Raw genomic sequence first — 16,333 nt, forward strand, 5'->3', positions numbered from 1 at the left:
GTAAGAATTAGGTCCAGTATAGCTTTTCTTCTAGTTCCCTCCTCCACCTTTTGGATGACAAAGTTGTCAGCTAGATTGGATAGGAATCTGTTTGATCTTCTACTTGCTGCAGAGTTTGTCTCCCAGTTAATATTAGGGTAGTTAAAGTTTCCCATTACTACTGTGGTATGCTTCCTACATACATTTGTTAACTCGTTGGCAAAAAGTTCATCTATTTCTTCTGATTGGTTGGATGGCCAGTAATAAACACCTATTGCAATGTCACTCTTTTTTTCCTTTTATATTGACCCATATACATTCTAGAGGGGTTTTATCTTTGGTCATGTGCATTACTGAAGATATGTAGTGATCTCTTACATATAATACAACTCCACCTCCTCTTTTTGTAGATCTGTTTCTTTTGAACAATTTGTATCCATCCATCAGTACATTCCAGTTATGGGTTTCATCCCACCAGGTTTCTATAATGGTAACTACCGGTATATCCTACCTACTCTCATATACTATTGCTTCTAGTTCACCCTGTATGTTCCCCAAGCTTTAAGCATTTGCGTATAAGCATTTAAGACTTTTATGCCTGTCTATGGGTATGTCTTCTGCACCTCCTACTTGTTTGACTTTTTCTTTTTTCTCATAACTCCCTGCCTCATTGTTTGCTTTGTTTTCTTGGGATTTATGATTGGTTTTGTGTTTTAGAGATTCTAAAGCTTGGGCACCCTCCCCCTCTCAATTTTAGTTTAAAGCCCTTCTGATGAGTTGGGCCAATCTTTTTCTGAGTACATTTTTCCTTGTTTTCGTGAGGTGCAGCCCATCCCTTGCCAAGAGTCCTTGGCAGAAGGGAGGGATATGGCATTCTCTTATCACCCAGTAATGTAATAACTGGGTTCCATTACCCTAAAGGTGCTTTTTCAAGAAGCAATTGGACTTACTTGTTTTTCATTGAAGACATTTTACTTCTCATCCAAGAAGCTTCTTCAGCTCTGACTGAGTGATGGTGAATGGAAGGATTTATATTCCTTGCAGATAGGTGGTCATGAGCTGAAGAAGCTTCTTGGATGAGAAGCAAAACATCTTCAAAGAAAAACAAGAAAGTCCAGTTGCCTCTTGAAAAAATACCTTTGGGACAACCATGACCTAGATGACTGAGAATCTCCATAGACATTTAGATTCCACTACCAATTGCATGAACCAAAATATTGGTTCATGCAATGGAAAATCCCACAATCTGATCAGAGATTGAAAAGGAAGTTCCAGAAGCATATTTTGAGAAGGATTTTAAGAGCCATGAGTTTTTAAATTACGCCATAGAAAAACATTTCCATATTTGTGGCTATCTGAAATAAGGTAGGCTATGCCTAGGGAAATATTCTTTCCTAGATTGGCTCTTCAGCTTTGTTTTTTGCTGGATTTTTTTTCTTTTTCTTTTTTTCTTGATTCCTCCTCTTATTTTTGTTATGATTTCCATGCTACATACCCCACAGACCAGAGGTGGGTTTCAGCAGGTTCTGACCAGTTCTGGAGAACCGGTAGCAGAAATTTTGAGTAGTTCAGAGAACCGGTAGTAAAAATTCTGACTGGCCCCACCCCCATCTATTCTCTGCCTCTGGAGTCCCAGCTGATCAGGAGGAAATGGGGATTTTGCAGTAACCTTCTACTGTAGTGGGGTGGGAATGGAGATTTTACAGTACCTTCCCTGCCACGCCCACCAATCCATACCACGCCCACCAAGCCACACCCACAGAACCAGTAGAAAATTTTTTGAAACCCACCACTGCCACAGACCTTGTATAAGTCTATAAAGGGACCCTAACATCTGCCTTTGCCACCAGCACTGTCAATAAACCAATTTGTGCTTCAGTGTACTGTGTCCTGGTCTCCAGTTCTTGCTACAAACCTGCTTCTTTTGCAGAAATGTAAATTGGAACAGGCAGACTGTGCTCAGGTACCATCTACCTACAGGATCTCCCTCTTGTCATGATTCCGCCTCAATTTATTGGCCTTCATAATCCAGATTCCAGTTTATGACCTGCACAGCCTCTCGCATTTCAGAAGTCACCATGAAAAGCAGCTGGATGTTATCAATGTTTTGATAGTTGCTTTATGTGAAGCTTCTGATGACTACTTCAACATTTCATATAGTGGTAGAGAGTGTTAGGATAGTTTCCCATTTGACACCTCAGAGTATAACCACATGGTTCACAATACAGATATTTCAAACATTCTGAGAGCATTCTGCCAAGTAGAGAAAATTCACTATAGAAGAATGATTCCAATCTTCATTTCACAATTCAGAAAGATGTTGTGGTCAAGAATATCAAAAGCGGCTAGGGATCCAGTAAGATCAATAAAGTTATACTTTTTCTGTCTCCTACCACAAGAGGTCATCTATCAAAGTCAGAAAAACGATTCAGCCGCCAAACCAGACTAAACTCAGAAAAAATATGTATTTTATTTACATCCTGCTTTATTTTTTTAATGCACACAAGGCGGTAAAAGTATCTAATTACAGGTAGTTTTTTTTTTATTTATTTATATGTTGCCCTTCTCTGGAGACTCAGGGCGGCTTACAATGCGTTAAGCAATAGCCTTCATACTTTTGTATATTTATACAAAGTCAGCTTATTGCCCCCACAAACTGGGTCCTCAATTTACCTACTTTAGAAAGGATGGAAGGCTGAGTCAACCTTGAGTCTGGCGAGATTCGATCTTACTTTAATTGCAGACAGCTGGTGTTAATCACAATGCTATCAGTCTGCTGAGCCACCAGGCCACCAGGTAGTCCTTGACTTAAACCACAATTCAGCACAAAAGTTATGTTGCTAAGTGAAACATTTGTTAAATGAGTTTTGCCCCATTTTACAAACTTTCTTGCCTCAGTTGTTAAGTGAATCATTGCAGTTGTTAAGTAACATGGTTGTTAAGTGAATCTGGCTTTCCTGCTGACTTCGCTTGTCAGAAAGTTGCAAAAACTGATCACATGACCCCTGGATACTGCAACTGTCATAAATATGAACCAATAGCCAAGCATCCGAATTTTGATCACATGACCAAGGGGATGTTGCAATGGTTATAAGTGTGAAAAATGGTCATAGGTCACTTTTTTCAGGGCTGTTGTAACTTTGGGTGGTCACTAAATGAACTGTTGTAAGTCAAAGACTACCTGTATTCCTTCCTCCTACTTTCCCCACAACAACAGGTGAGTGAGGTGAATTGGACTGAGAGTGATTGGCCCAAGTTTACCTAGCTGGCTTTCATTCCTAACGTGAGACTAGAATTCATATACTTCTATTCTCCTACAGAGACTAAACTCCTACTCTTCTACAGAGAGTAGTTTGTGGAGCTATAGCAAGAAATTGTGATTGGGTAGGAATTGTCATAAGGAAGTAACGATATCCAGGCGGGTGGGCGGAGCCTCACGCTGGCTCCACTACCAGCTCACCGAACCACCCACTGCCACCGCTACTGGTTCACACCAGTTCGGGCGAACCAGTATCATTTCACCCCTGGTTTGACCTCGGAGGGCCGGGGGTGGGCGTGGCAACTCAACATCCATTTTTGCCCATGATGGACTCCTGCAGCCCTCTGCCAGCAAAAAAGGAGCTCGGGGGTGCACGCAGAGGCACTTCGGGCTGGTCCTTCATTATTTCCAGGGCGGCTCGGGGGGGACGGGACAGATCTAAGTATCCTGTGGGCCAGATCTGGCCCGCGGGCCTTGAGTTTGACACCCCTGTGATAGAACAACACACCATGAATAGTTAAGCACTCCCTGGATCTGATGTAGCATACTTCTAGATCAGCCATTCCCTGGCCTTTGCTTGAATAATGAGCAGTGGATTTTTTTAATCTCACTGAAAGAGTTCATTCTAACCTGGTTGAGATAGGGAATTTAAAAAGTGCACCTACTGTAAATAACCATTAATAATATCTTGAAAATAACCAGAATTTCTAAAGTAGCAATGCAGCTAAGGAGTCCCAGATTTAAGCTGCTTTTATGAACAGCCTTCTTTTTGGCAAAGAGTTCTAGAATTTCTACGAACCACACTATTTTTGTAACATTAATTTCATGCAGTTTTTCTTAAATGCTTTAAAAACAAAGTAGATCACACAGAGAAAAAGTTATTTCTTCCAAAGCCTTTGGCTTCTGAAATCATATGTTTTCTATATACAAATATATGGAGGGAAAAACACCACAAGGAGTTATGTGTCACATAATAGTACTTTGAATTTCCTCACTATTCTTCACAAGTGCAGGTCACTCTTACATGATGGGAAGAGTTTAACAAAATCAGTAGATCAAATGTTTCCTACTGCTGAAATAATTACATTTATAAAGTAATGAATGTAAGGTGATCCTAAGTGTATTTATTCAGAATGAAGGCTCACTGAATTAAGTTAGATTTGTTTTATACAGGATTAAAGTCTTGGTATATGAAGACTGGAGGAAGGAAATGTTGTTCATAGCAGTAGCTGGAATCAGGGGTGGGTTCTACTTACCTTTACTACTGGTTCGCAACAGGGCTGTGCGCACTCGCTTCGCTTGTGCATGTGCGTGCTCTTTTGCACGTGCGCAGAAGCATTTTGATGATGTCGGGGTCGGTGGGCGGATCCTCCTGCCGGTTTTACTACCGGTTCTATAGAACCGGTGCGAACCGGGGGCAACTCACCACTGGCTGGAATTCTTAGCCTTTGGCAATGCCTGAGAAACATATGGGCATCAGATAACATACAATTGAGAACCTAGACAATGGTTCTCTAAGCCAGTGGTCCCCAACCTTTTGGTCACCAGGGACCAGTTCTGTGGAGAGAGGTTTTTCCGCTGATCAGAGGGGACATGGGTTCGTGTGCTGCCTGCATCCCATCCAATCAGAGCACAGCCAAGCCCCTAACCAATCAGAACACACCTCCACCCAATCAGAACACAGCCAAGTTCCCACCCAATCAGCTCACACCCCCACTAGCAGTTAAAAGGAAGAGACAGCTGCGATCTCATATTGCTCCTGGAAGCACAAAGCCGAGAACACCAGCCTGAAGATGACGAATGAGACTTCATCGAAACGTCGCCAAGACAGTTCCAATTTTACGTGGGAGAAGACCCAAATAACCAAAGACCTATGTACTGAGAATGATTACTGCTTCCCTGATACCATAGTTGTCAGAGTAATACTGAACCAATGAGAGTGAACAAATATAAATGGCCATGTTAAACTGACAGGTATTTAGAGTTAACAGAGTGCTATGCACACATAGTATCTGTAGGGGGAGACTAATACCTTCCATGACAAGATGATGTAAGAAAAGAAACCTTGCTTCAAAAGGTACTTCTTTTTTTCCCCCCAAATGTCAACTGGACTTCCTTGATTTTTCTTGAAGACTTTCCACTTCTTATCCAAGAAGCTTCTTCTGTTCAAACTAACTGGAGTGAAATGGAAGGAATGGAAGTCATCTGCAAAGAGTATAAATCTTTCCATTCCCCTCCAGTTAATTTGAACTGAGAAGCCTTTTGGATGGGAAGTGAAATGTCTTCCAAAAAAATCAAGAAAGTCCAGCTGACAATTAGAAAAAAAAAAGCACCTTTTGAAACAACTATGACCTAAATGTCTTAAGAATTTCCATAGACAAATCTTGCTTCACTTAGCAAATCATTGTGATATGCTGGATAGATCAGAAGCAGCAGGATTTGCCCATGTCTAGAGTTCCTCTGAAGTTGAACATCAGGGGTGGGTTCTACTTATCTTTACTACCGGTTTGCAACAGCAGCGCATGCGCTTCTGCACATGCGCAGATCGTACCTTATGACGTCCGGGCGGGTGGGCAGAGCCTCCCGCCGCTTTTACTACCGGTTCGCAAGAACCGGACAAAACCAGGAATAACCCACCACTGCTGAAGATGCATTTAGATTCTATTTGTGAGTGGTACTGGAGCAGCCGTGTATTCTGAATTCAGTTCTGTAGTTAATACCCTGATATTATCAGTTGGATAATTAAACAGTGATGTTTGCTGAGTGCTTCAATATTACCTTCCTTAAAATATCTACTTTTTAATTTTTAGTTGGCAATTTATATCATGTTATATAAGTAATCCCATGTTTACTTATTTGTATCTTGCTAATTTTTTAAATTTTTCTTATGTTTCATTTATACTTCATGATTTATATTCTTCCTTTTAGATGTTTAATTAAATAAATGGAAAAAAATAGAAACCATTGTGTTTGTATGTGTGTACATATACACACACCTATTTTGTACAGAAATAATATTAATAGAACCATTGTGTCCAGACCAAACAAAATACAGTACTCAATTCTGCTGCAATGGTAAGATCACACTTGAATCTTCCATTCTGAGCGGAACTGTAGTATAAAAGGGACATGGAAAAGCTGGACTAGATTAGAGAAGAGCTAGCAAGATGAGAAGAGTCTGGAAACCAAACCCCTAAGGAACAGTTAAAGGGACTGGGTGTTTTTGGTTTGAAAAAGAGAAAACTAAGAGGAGATGCGCTATGATGCAGGTCTACATACAGCTAAAAAGCTCTTTTGTAGAGGGGCTACAGACATGTTCTCTATTGAAACAAGGAACAGCAGGCTGAAATTAAAAGAACTTCAGCAAAGAGAGAAAAAAAACATTTGGAGGAAAGACACAGTGGCCAAAAATATACAAAATGTACCAATAAAGCATATATATATTAAAAAGTTTCTTCTTGAAGAAGAAACTCAAGACCTCAAAATAAAGACTTACTTATTGAAAGAATGCAACTCTTAAGGGGATTTTATTAAATGGCTCCCAGGAATCTTGCTGGACATGTAGAAATGAAATTATATATCTTCATTTTGAACATTTTATGACTGAATTTGAAAACAGAACTGATGAACAAGTTATTCCTAAAATGTATAAACTGTTGCTAAAATTCACAGTGGAAGAAGAACAAGTAAAAGAATTTATGAAAAATGTGGTTATAATATACAAATAGATCAATGGTTTTATACACATACAAATAGTATGTGCATAAAACCATCAAAATTTCCATTAAGTTCCCTTAAATAGAACTTTTATAAAACAATGTATTTTTGGTATTTGTTACTAGAAAAATTGTTTAAAATGTATAAATGTATTTCAAATTTATGTTGGAAATATGAACAGTGGAGGCTTTTTAACATGCTTGACAGACATGCAAAAAAGCCAAAAAAAAGTTTGGATTCAAGTTCATACATTAATTCGGAAGATGTTAAAAATTATTATACAACTGAAGATAGAGATGTTTCTTCTGAAACTGATTGACAAACAGTTGGGGAAAAAAAAACTCATGGTTGTTTATTTTTATACATATTAACAGGAGTAAGAGTTTTATATGTACAATGATGGAAGGATCTGACATTATCCATAATGAGATAGTGGTTGGATTTGGATGGTAAAGATGGTAATGCTGACCATTGTGGTAAGATGGATGGCCAATAAATTTTACAAATATCTAAGCATATAAAGTTGACTGCCTTGGCCAAGATGGCAAAATTGACAGTAATGATTAGAGAAAAGACACTGATTAATTTTAATACTGATTTGAAACCCCTTTTGGACTTTCTGCGTGAAACAGGAAAAATACTGTAATTATGAAAAAAGCAATGATGAAAAAAAAGTAGATAATAGGAAAATATGTTGCAATCTTGGAGTAAGACGAGGTCAGTTTAAATTTTATAACTGTTGTCAAAGAATATTGCAAGTAATTTCTCTGAGTTTCTTTTTCCTTCCTTTACTTTTTCTTCTTTTCTTTCTCTTTCACATATAGACGGAAGGTTGAACAATTAGCCTTGTGGTGCGACCGGAACAATCTGGAACTGAACACACTCAAAACCATAGAAATGGTGGTGGACTTTAGGAAAAACCCTCCGATACTTCCATTTCTCACAATACTAGACAACACAGTATCAACAGTAGAGACCTTCAAATTTCTAGGTTCTACCATATCGCAAGATCTAAAATGGACAGCTAACATCAAAAACGCACAACAAAGAATGTTCTTTCGGCGCCAATTCAAAAAGCTCAAACTGCCCAAGGAACTGCTGATCCAGTTCTACAGAAGAATTATTGAGTCTATCATCGGCACCTCTATAACTGTTTGGTTCTGCAACCCAACAAGACAGACACAGACTTCAGAGGTTAATTAGAACTGCAGAAAAAACAATGGCTACCAACCTGCCTTCCATTGAGGACCTGTACACTGCACGAGATAAAAAGAGGGCTGTGAAAATATTTACAGACCCCTCACATCCTGGACATAAACTGTTTCAACTCCTACCCTCAAAACGACGCTATAGAGCACTGCACACCAAAACAACTAGACACAAGAACAGTTTTTTACCGAACACCATCACTCTTATAAACAAATAATTCCCTCAACACTGTCAAACTATTTACTAAGTCTGCACTACTATTAATTTTCTCATCTTCTCATCGTTCCCATCACCCATCTTCTCCCACTTATGACTGTATGAATGTAACCTTGTTGCTGGTATCCTTACAATTTATATTGATATTGTTTCCTGATTGCTTATTTGTACCCTATGACTATCATTAAGTGTTGTACCTTATGATTCTTGATGAACATATCTTTTCTTTTATGTACACTGAGAGCATATGCACCAAGACAAATTCCTTGTGTGTCCAATCACACTTGGCCAATACAAATTCTATTCTATTCTATTCTTATCTTAATTGTTTGTGTTAGTTTTATCTTTTTATTTAAGACTCAGAATACTTTCCTGAAATCCTGAAGCTGGGGACCACATCATGTTTGGGGAATGCGCACTCGCTATCTTAGAGCGATTGCGCACTCCGGTCCCCAATGCTTTTCTCGTTCCCCAGGCTGTTCAGATTCTCAGGGCCAGAGCCTTCGGCTGATGTTATGCAATGCCAAGTCCATTGTTAATAAAGCCCCCCTCATTCACGATCTTATTCAGGAGGGGAAGGCGGACCTAGCGGGCATTACGGAGACCTGGTTGGGCCAGGAGCGGGGAGTTCCCCTCGTGGATATATGCCCACCAGGCTTCCGTGCATTTCATCAGCATTTCATCAGCCAAGGGCTCAGGGTAGGGGCGGGGGGGTGGCGGTTATTATAAAGAAAGGTCTGGATCCAAGGGAGACCACTGTTCCACAGATAGTCGGATGTGAGTCCCTCTTTGTGAAGTGGGGTTGTGGAGTACAGATGGGCTTGTTGGTCACGTACCTGGCTCCCTGCCACGTGGCAACGGCCCTGCCCGAGCTGCTTAACGTTATAGCCGAGGTGGCGGTTGATACCCCCAGACTTGCTGTCATGGGGGATTTCAACCTGCCATCTATCGGTGAAACGTCTGAGGTGGCTCGAGAGTTCATGGCTTCCATGTTGGCCATGGACCTTACTCAGTTAATTCATGACCCCACTCACATAGGTGGACACACTCTGGACTTAGTTTTTGTCTCTGGTCAGTGGTTGAGTGGTCTTGATACAGGGGATATAGCCATCGAACCCTTGTCATGGTCTGACCACTCGCTCCTTCTACTGGACTTTCTAACCGCTGCACCCCGCCGCAGGGAGGTGGGACCGACCAGGTGGTTCCGCCCCAGGCGCCTGATGGACCCTGATAGGTTCCAGATGGAGCTTGGGCCATTTCCTGAGTCTCTGACTCATGACTCGGCTGAAGACCTGGTGGCCGCCTGGGATAGTGTGGCTGCCGGGACCTTGGACCATGTCGTGCCTTTGAGGCCTCTGACCCGGCACCGAACTCACCTAGCTCCTTGGTTCTCCGAGGAGCTGAGGGAGATGAAACACCAGAAAAGACGCCTGGAGAGTAGTTGGAGGACCAGCCGCTCCGAATCCGACCGAATACGGGTGAGGTCTCATATTAAGACCTACCTAGTGGCGATAAAAGTGGCGAAATCTAGCTATTATGCCGCTCTTATCATCAGATAATCGCCCGGCCACCCTGTTTAGGGTGACCCGCTCCCTCCTCCATCTGGAAGTGCGGGATGACCCCTTGCAGGGCCGAGCCGAGGATTTTGAGCAGTATCTGTATGACAAAATTGCTCAGATTCAGGAAGGGCTGGCCTCTGACTGGGTATGTCCAGACAGGATGACTGAGGCAGGTCTTGAGAGCGTTATCTGGGAGGAGTTCGATCCTGTGGCTCCCGAGGACATGGACAGGATCCTGGGATGGCTGAACGCGACCACATGTTTATTGGACCCGTGTCCCTCCTGGTTGGTACTGGCTTCCCGGGAGGTTACACGAGGCTGGCTCCAGAGGATTGTTAACGCTTCTCTGAGTGAGGGGGTCCTGCCGGCCACTTTGAAAGAAGCGGTGGTGAGGCCCCTCCTCAAGAAGCCCTCTCTGGATCCGGCTTTTTGGCTAACTATCGTCCAGTCTCCAACCTTCGCTTTGTTGCGAAGGTTGTTGAGAGTGTGGTGGCGCAGCAGCTTCCCCGGTACCTGGATGAAGCTGTCTATCTAGACCCGCTCCAGTCCAGCTTCCGGCCTGGGCACAGCATAAAAACGGCATTGGTCGCGTTGGTGGATGATCTCTGGAGGGCTTGGGATAGGGGTTGCTCCTCTATCCTGGTCCTGTTAGACCTCTCAGCGGCTTTTGATACCATCGACCATGGTATCATGTTGCACCGGTTGGAGGGGCTGGGGGTGGGGGGCACCATTCTGCGGTGGTTCTCCTCCTACCTCTCTGACTGGTCGCAATCTGTGTTGTCAGGGGGGCAGCGGTCGACCCCGAGGCACCTTGCTTGTGGGGTGCCACAAGGGTCGGTCCTCTTGCCCCTTCTGTTCAACATTTATGTAAAGCCGCTGGGTGAGATCATCCGTGGCTTCGGGGTGGAGTTCCATCAGTACGCTGATGACACCCAGCTGTACATCTCCACCCCAGGCCACCCCAACGATGCCCTTGAAGTGATGTCCCAGTGCCTGGAGGCCGTGCGGGCCTGGATGGGGAGAAACAGGCTCCAACTCAACCCCTCCAAGACCGAGTGGCTGTGGCTGTGGCTTCCAGCATCCCGATATAGCCAGCTGACGCCATCGCTGGCTATTGGGGGTGAATCACTCACCCCACAGAGAGGGCTCGTAACTTGGGCATCCTCCTGGATGCACAGCTGTCTCTAGAAGATCATATGATAGCCGTGGCCAGGGAGGCTTTTTATCAGGTTCGCCTGATACGCCAGTTGCGCCCCTTTCTAGATCGGGACTCCCTACGCACGGTCACTCAGGCACTCGTCACCTCCCGCCTGGACTACTGCAATGCTCTCTACATGGGGCTCCCCCTGGGGTGCACCCGGAGGCTCCAGCTGGTCCAGAATGCGGCCGCGCGGGGGATTAAGGGAGCGACGGGGCGCTCCCATGTGACACCCCTCCTGCGCGAGCTGCACTGGCTCCCGGTGGTCTTCCGGGTGCGCTTCAAGGTGTTGGTGACCACCTTTAAAGCGCTCCATGGCTTAGGGCCGGGGTATTTACGAGACCACCTTCTGCCACCAATAGCCTCCCACCAGCCAGTACGCTCCCACAGAGTGGGCCTCCTCAGGGTGCCGTCTGCCAGACAATGTCGGCTGGCGACCCCCAGGGGGAAAGCCTTCTCTGTGGCGGCGCCCACCCTCTGGAACAACCTCCCCCCAGAGATACGTACAATAACAGACCTCCGGATTTTTCGTCGGGCCCTGAAAACTTATTTATTTCAACTAGCTGGGCTGGCTTGATCCCACAGTTTTGAGTTAAATTTTAATTGATTTTAAATTGGGTTGTTTTAAATTACAGCCAAAAAAAATTTAATCATTTTAAACTGCTTTTAAATTTTGTATGTTCTGTTTTTATTTCGGCTGTTCACTGCCCTGAGTCCTATTGGAGAAGGGCGGTATATAAATGGAAACAAATAAATAAATAAATAAATAAATAAATATGTCAATATTATTATACAAAGAGTCTCCCATATTTTTATGTAAAGTGATTCTTTCAAACATTTGCCAATATTTTTCCTGAATCTCATGGAGGATTGTGCTTATTATGGATCCATCATGTAAAAAAATTGTGGACTCTCTTGGGAGAGAGGGAGGCAAAAGAGAAACATGGTATTTTCAACTATTCCATAAACATTTAAAACAGCCCTTGGAGTTTTTCAGATCTTTGAATGCAACACTCAAAGACCTCAAGCTCCTTTTTTTTTTTTTTTTTTTTTAGATAAAAGAGAGAACAACCATCCTTCCTGAAATTCAACATCCTTTTATCTTCCAATGGGCATAATAACTTGGATAAATACTTATATATTGTTCTACTGGTAATTATATTTACATTGGGATTAGGTTTCATTACTCTGCTCCATATCCCCTTACGTCTATTTGCTGATACCATCTTCTGGAAGATCACTTTTTCATGCATGCATACATAATGGTGCTACTTTATAAAATTTTATTACTCCTGAAGGCAAAACAGATGTTTTGTTTTTCTTCAAAGCAACTGTGGGAGAGGGTTAATTTGATGGGGGAAGCAGTGCAGTGCCAGAGGAGTCGTATTAATTTTTTTTTCCATGTCATTTCTTCAAACTCAATTGTCCCCAGCTGTTGTTAGCCTCACACGGGGATAGAGACCCATAGAAATCTCAGAGAGAAGCTGCAGCTTTGCTTGTGTGATAAAGGAGAACTACTAAACACTCAGGACCAGTTCCCCAGTCAAATTTGCAGTCCAGGCAGCAGCTTCCAAAGAAAGAAATGTCAAGACAATCTCATGTCCTTCCTGCTTCCTACTTCCTAGTGTCAAGTTCATTTTAGTTCTGTGTCAAGTTTTGAGAACAATATTTTTCCCCCTTGGAAGGAAGAAGTTGCTTAATGTGCCCTTTCATGAAAAGACTTCAATTTGAGCAAGCATAGCTTTAAAATATTACATGGGTTTGAATCACTACAAGATCATTGTTTGCCAAGAAAAAAATCCTCTCTTTGCCAGTTCTGACCACATGTTAACACTGGGTCAAGTGACATCAAGCCACACAAGCCCTGAATTTGTTTCAAATTGTAGGAAGTCACCCCCCCCAATGAAAATATTCTTTATTCTTAATATTAAAAAGAGGTGGGATAGAATATTTCCCCAAAGGACAAATAGAGAAACATGCTTTTAAAGGCAGAAAGCAGCCCCAGTTATCCTGCCCTGCATAGTAAAACAGCCTCAAGCAGAAGAGACTGGTCTTTAGGAATGCAGATTTTGTATCCGTTCAGAAAGGCTGAGCATTCTATTCATAAACAAAACATCTACAGCCACAGTTTCCCCAGGCTGGAACTAAAAATAACAGAATAACAGGCTAACAGAGTTGGAAGGGACCTTGGAGGTCTTCTAGCTTGAGCAGGAGACCCTATTCAATTTCAGACAAGTGGCTGTCCAGTCTCTTCTTAAAAGCCTTCAGTGACAATGTTAGTATTACAGAAACCTAAAGAGATGCAGTTGTGACTGCAAAAAGACTGGCAACCAGGAGTGCAAATCCTATCTTTTTCTCAGCATACAGCCATCTACTGCAGGAGCGCCAACCAGGGTCCATCCATCTCCTGTCAGTCACCCTGGCTAATGGTCATGATATTCCCCTGGTTCAGCAATTCTTTCTGAATCAGAGGAGGAATCCATACCAATTTACATCCTCCCCCCCCCCCCAAATTCTAAGGACAGGACATGACCTTTAGGACATAATAGGATTTAACCACCACCATTAGAATAGCAAAAGACACAAGGCTCACTACATTGCACAACCCCCTAGAGCATCTCAATCACCCTATAAAGATCCATCTACTCACTCAGCCATTTAGTTAGCCATCCCAGAAACATTTCTGCTGTCCTCAAGTTTCTGAAAACCAAATAAACCTTTCCTTGCAGTCAGCCTCAGTTTTATTTCCAGCACCTTTCTCCTGGCTTGCAACCGGACTAGATTTTTCTTCCAACAAAATCTTATTGGCTGCAAGAAAAATGATTTTGGGAGTAAAAAAAAATGCACAAAACAACTCTCAATAGCAACAATTATTTTTCAAAGATGTTTCAGCATTTGAGTGCTATTTGTCACCATTCTAACTCCAAGACCTTTTTCTCTTTCTTTTCATACTTTTCCCACAAGTTCTGGCAGTTTAATTTTTTATTATTTGAATTCTTCTGTATGGCATGATACAAAAATTATTTATTAATTATTTACATTTAAAAAGTATAATTCAGGAATTTTTAAGCTGCCTACAAAACTAAATGTGTGAACTGGAGATATGAAGTTGATCATAGGAAGTATTTCCCAAATTTGTATTGCACATAACGAAACTGAACATTTCAAGTTTATTTCATCAGCTTAGAATAAGGATGATTTTTCCCACTGTACTGTAACGTAATAGCCGAGCTGTAAATTAGGGTTTTCCCAGTTCATGTGCATCTATTATTCAAGGTGGTTGTACAAAACTCTTGCAGTGTTTAGAGTTCTATTGATTATACTATCCTAATTATCCTAAGTATTCTAATCTATTATATTATATTCTGACTTCACATTTCTAAGATATTTTCTCAGCAGTTTAAGTATTGTGCTGAATCCTTGTTGCCGGTTTTGGTTTTCTCCATTTTTGACGGGAAGACATAGTTTGCTCCCTTGCCCAGTTGTATTAATTATAGTCCTTGACTTACAACCACAACTCAGCCTCAAATTTTCTGTTGCTAACAAGACAGTTCTTAAGTGAATTTTGTCCTATTTTACGACCTTTCTTGCCACAATTGTTAAGTGAATCACTTCAGTTGTTAAATTAGTAGCACAGTTGTTAAGTGAATCTGGCTTCCCCATTGACGTAGCTTGTCAGAAGGTCACAAAAAGGGATCACATGACCCCGGGACATTGCAACCATCATAAATATGTGTCAGTTGCCAGCTGTCGAATTTTGATCACGTGACCATGCTGCAGCCTTGAAAGAGACAAAAACTTTATTAGATACAGGTAGTTGTTGACTTACAATTCGTTTGTGTCCTTGCAGAATGTTAGAAGTACCGTAAATAGACCAAAAAAAAAAAAAAAAGATTAGAGTACTTCATATCATTCTTTGTCAGGGAATCTCTCAAATTCAGAGTTGCTGAAACACCTATTTCGGCAATGACAACATTATTGCAAGATAAAGTAGATAGTGACAAGTGCCTGGGGTATAAAGTTAAGATTAAGTTCTAGAACTATATGAACTCTGAGTTCCAAGTGTTAAAACTAACAAAAAGTTCAGATACCTCCTTGACACAAGAGGTATCTGGCAGACTGAAAACAACCCAAACCCAGACACCTTGGGGAGTGTGTTTTCCCTCTTCTCCTGTTTAAGACAGAAATACATCCCTATGTGGTTTTAGGCCTCAGGCATGTGGTACTGTTCACCCCAGGTATCCTAAGACCTAACCTGGAGAAGATACTGCAAACAGTTGTATACTGCTTTCAAGTCAGCCAGTATAAGCTACATATCTATTCCTGTTCTAACAAAATCTATAAAGATAAGGCATATGTGAATACTGACACAGAAATTAAATGAATAAAATAAGGCAGTGAATGTGTATGAGTGTGTGTGTGTGTGTTATATGCCTGCTGGCTTGAAGGCCTGTGGCTCGGTATGTACATCATGGTAAATCATAATGTGGTTTGATTTCAGCTTAGTGCAATACGAATTCAGTCAATCTCTTTTTCTCTGCAGATATTCTAAGTACAATATGGGTGAGTATAGAAATATAGTTAAGGAACCAAAGGGAAAAAAATAACTGTCACATTATCCATTCCAGGAAGACCTTTCTAGGAAATGCAAACAGTTTTACAAGTATTTCTCCTTCAGTATAAGTTTAGAATGTCTCCACCAAACTCAGAAGTGGTTTCCCCAAAAGTGTCTTATTTTCTGCACATGACTTGGTAGAGAAACTTCAAGGGAGCAATTTGTTTATCAGCTCAATATGAACCACTACTAATTGGCCAGAAACCATTCTGTTTATTTCACCTACCTGGGTGAAAATTATGTTTTTCAGTTGTGGTTAGTTTGTTTTTCTAGAATGCTTTCCGAACTCCACCCTTGCATCCACATCTTCCTGCTATGTTATAGGTTTTTGTTTTGTTTTGTTGTTTTGTTGTTGTTGTTGCGGTTATTGTAAAAAAATACTAAGAAGACACCTAATAGAGGTAATTATTTTTTTTTGTGTGTTAAAAATAAGAAGTGAAAGCCACAAATTTCATTTGTCTAGAGTAGATTTAGAAAAAAAACTTTTTAAAGAATAAAATTAGAACTTTCATCATTTGTCGGAAAGAAGTTGGTGATGTTTGGAAATATTATCAATAAAATAAAAAGTATAAAATAAACTT

At 41.5% G+C, this 16,333-nt stretch overlaps 1 protein-coding gene across 1 annotated transcript in view; it reads right to left on the bottom strand.

Moving 5' to 3' along the window:
- The window catches only part of VDAC1 (voltage dependent anion channel 1), a 54,481-nt gene extending 40,600 nt beyond the window's left edge, over positions 1 to 13,881 (bottom strand). Inside the window, exon 1 of the mRNA XM_087887436.1 lies at positions 13,788 to 13,881. The gene's annotated coding sequence lies outside the window, so the exon portion shown is untranslated. The remainder of the gene's footprint in view (positions 1 to 13,787) is intronic.
- Positions 13,882 to 16,333: the final 2,452 nt, after the last annotated feature.

The sequence above is a fragment of the Pantherophis guttatus genome, chromosome 2, assembly GCF_059756535.1.
Source record: "Pantherophis guttatus breed Tessera chromosome 2, ASM5975653v1, whole genome shotgun sequence".
NCBI lineage: Eukaryota > Metazoa > Chordata > Lepidosauria > Squamata > Colubridae > Pantherophis > Pantherophis guttatus.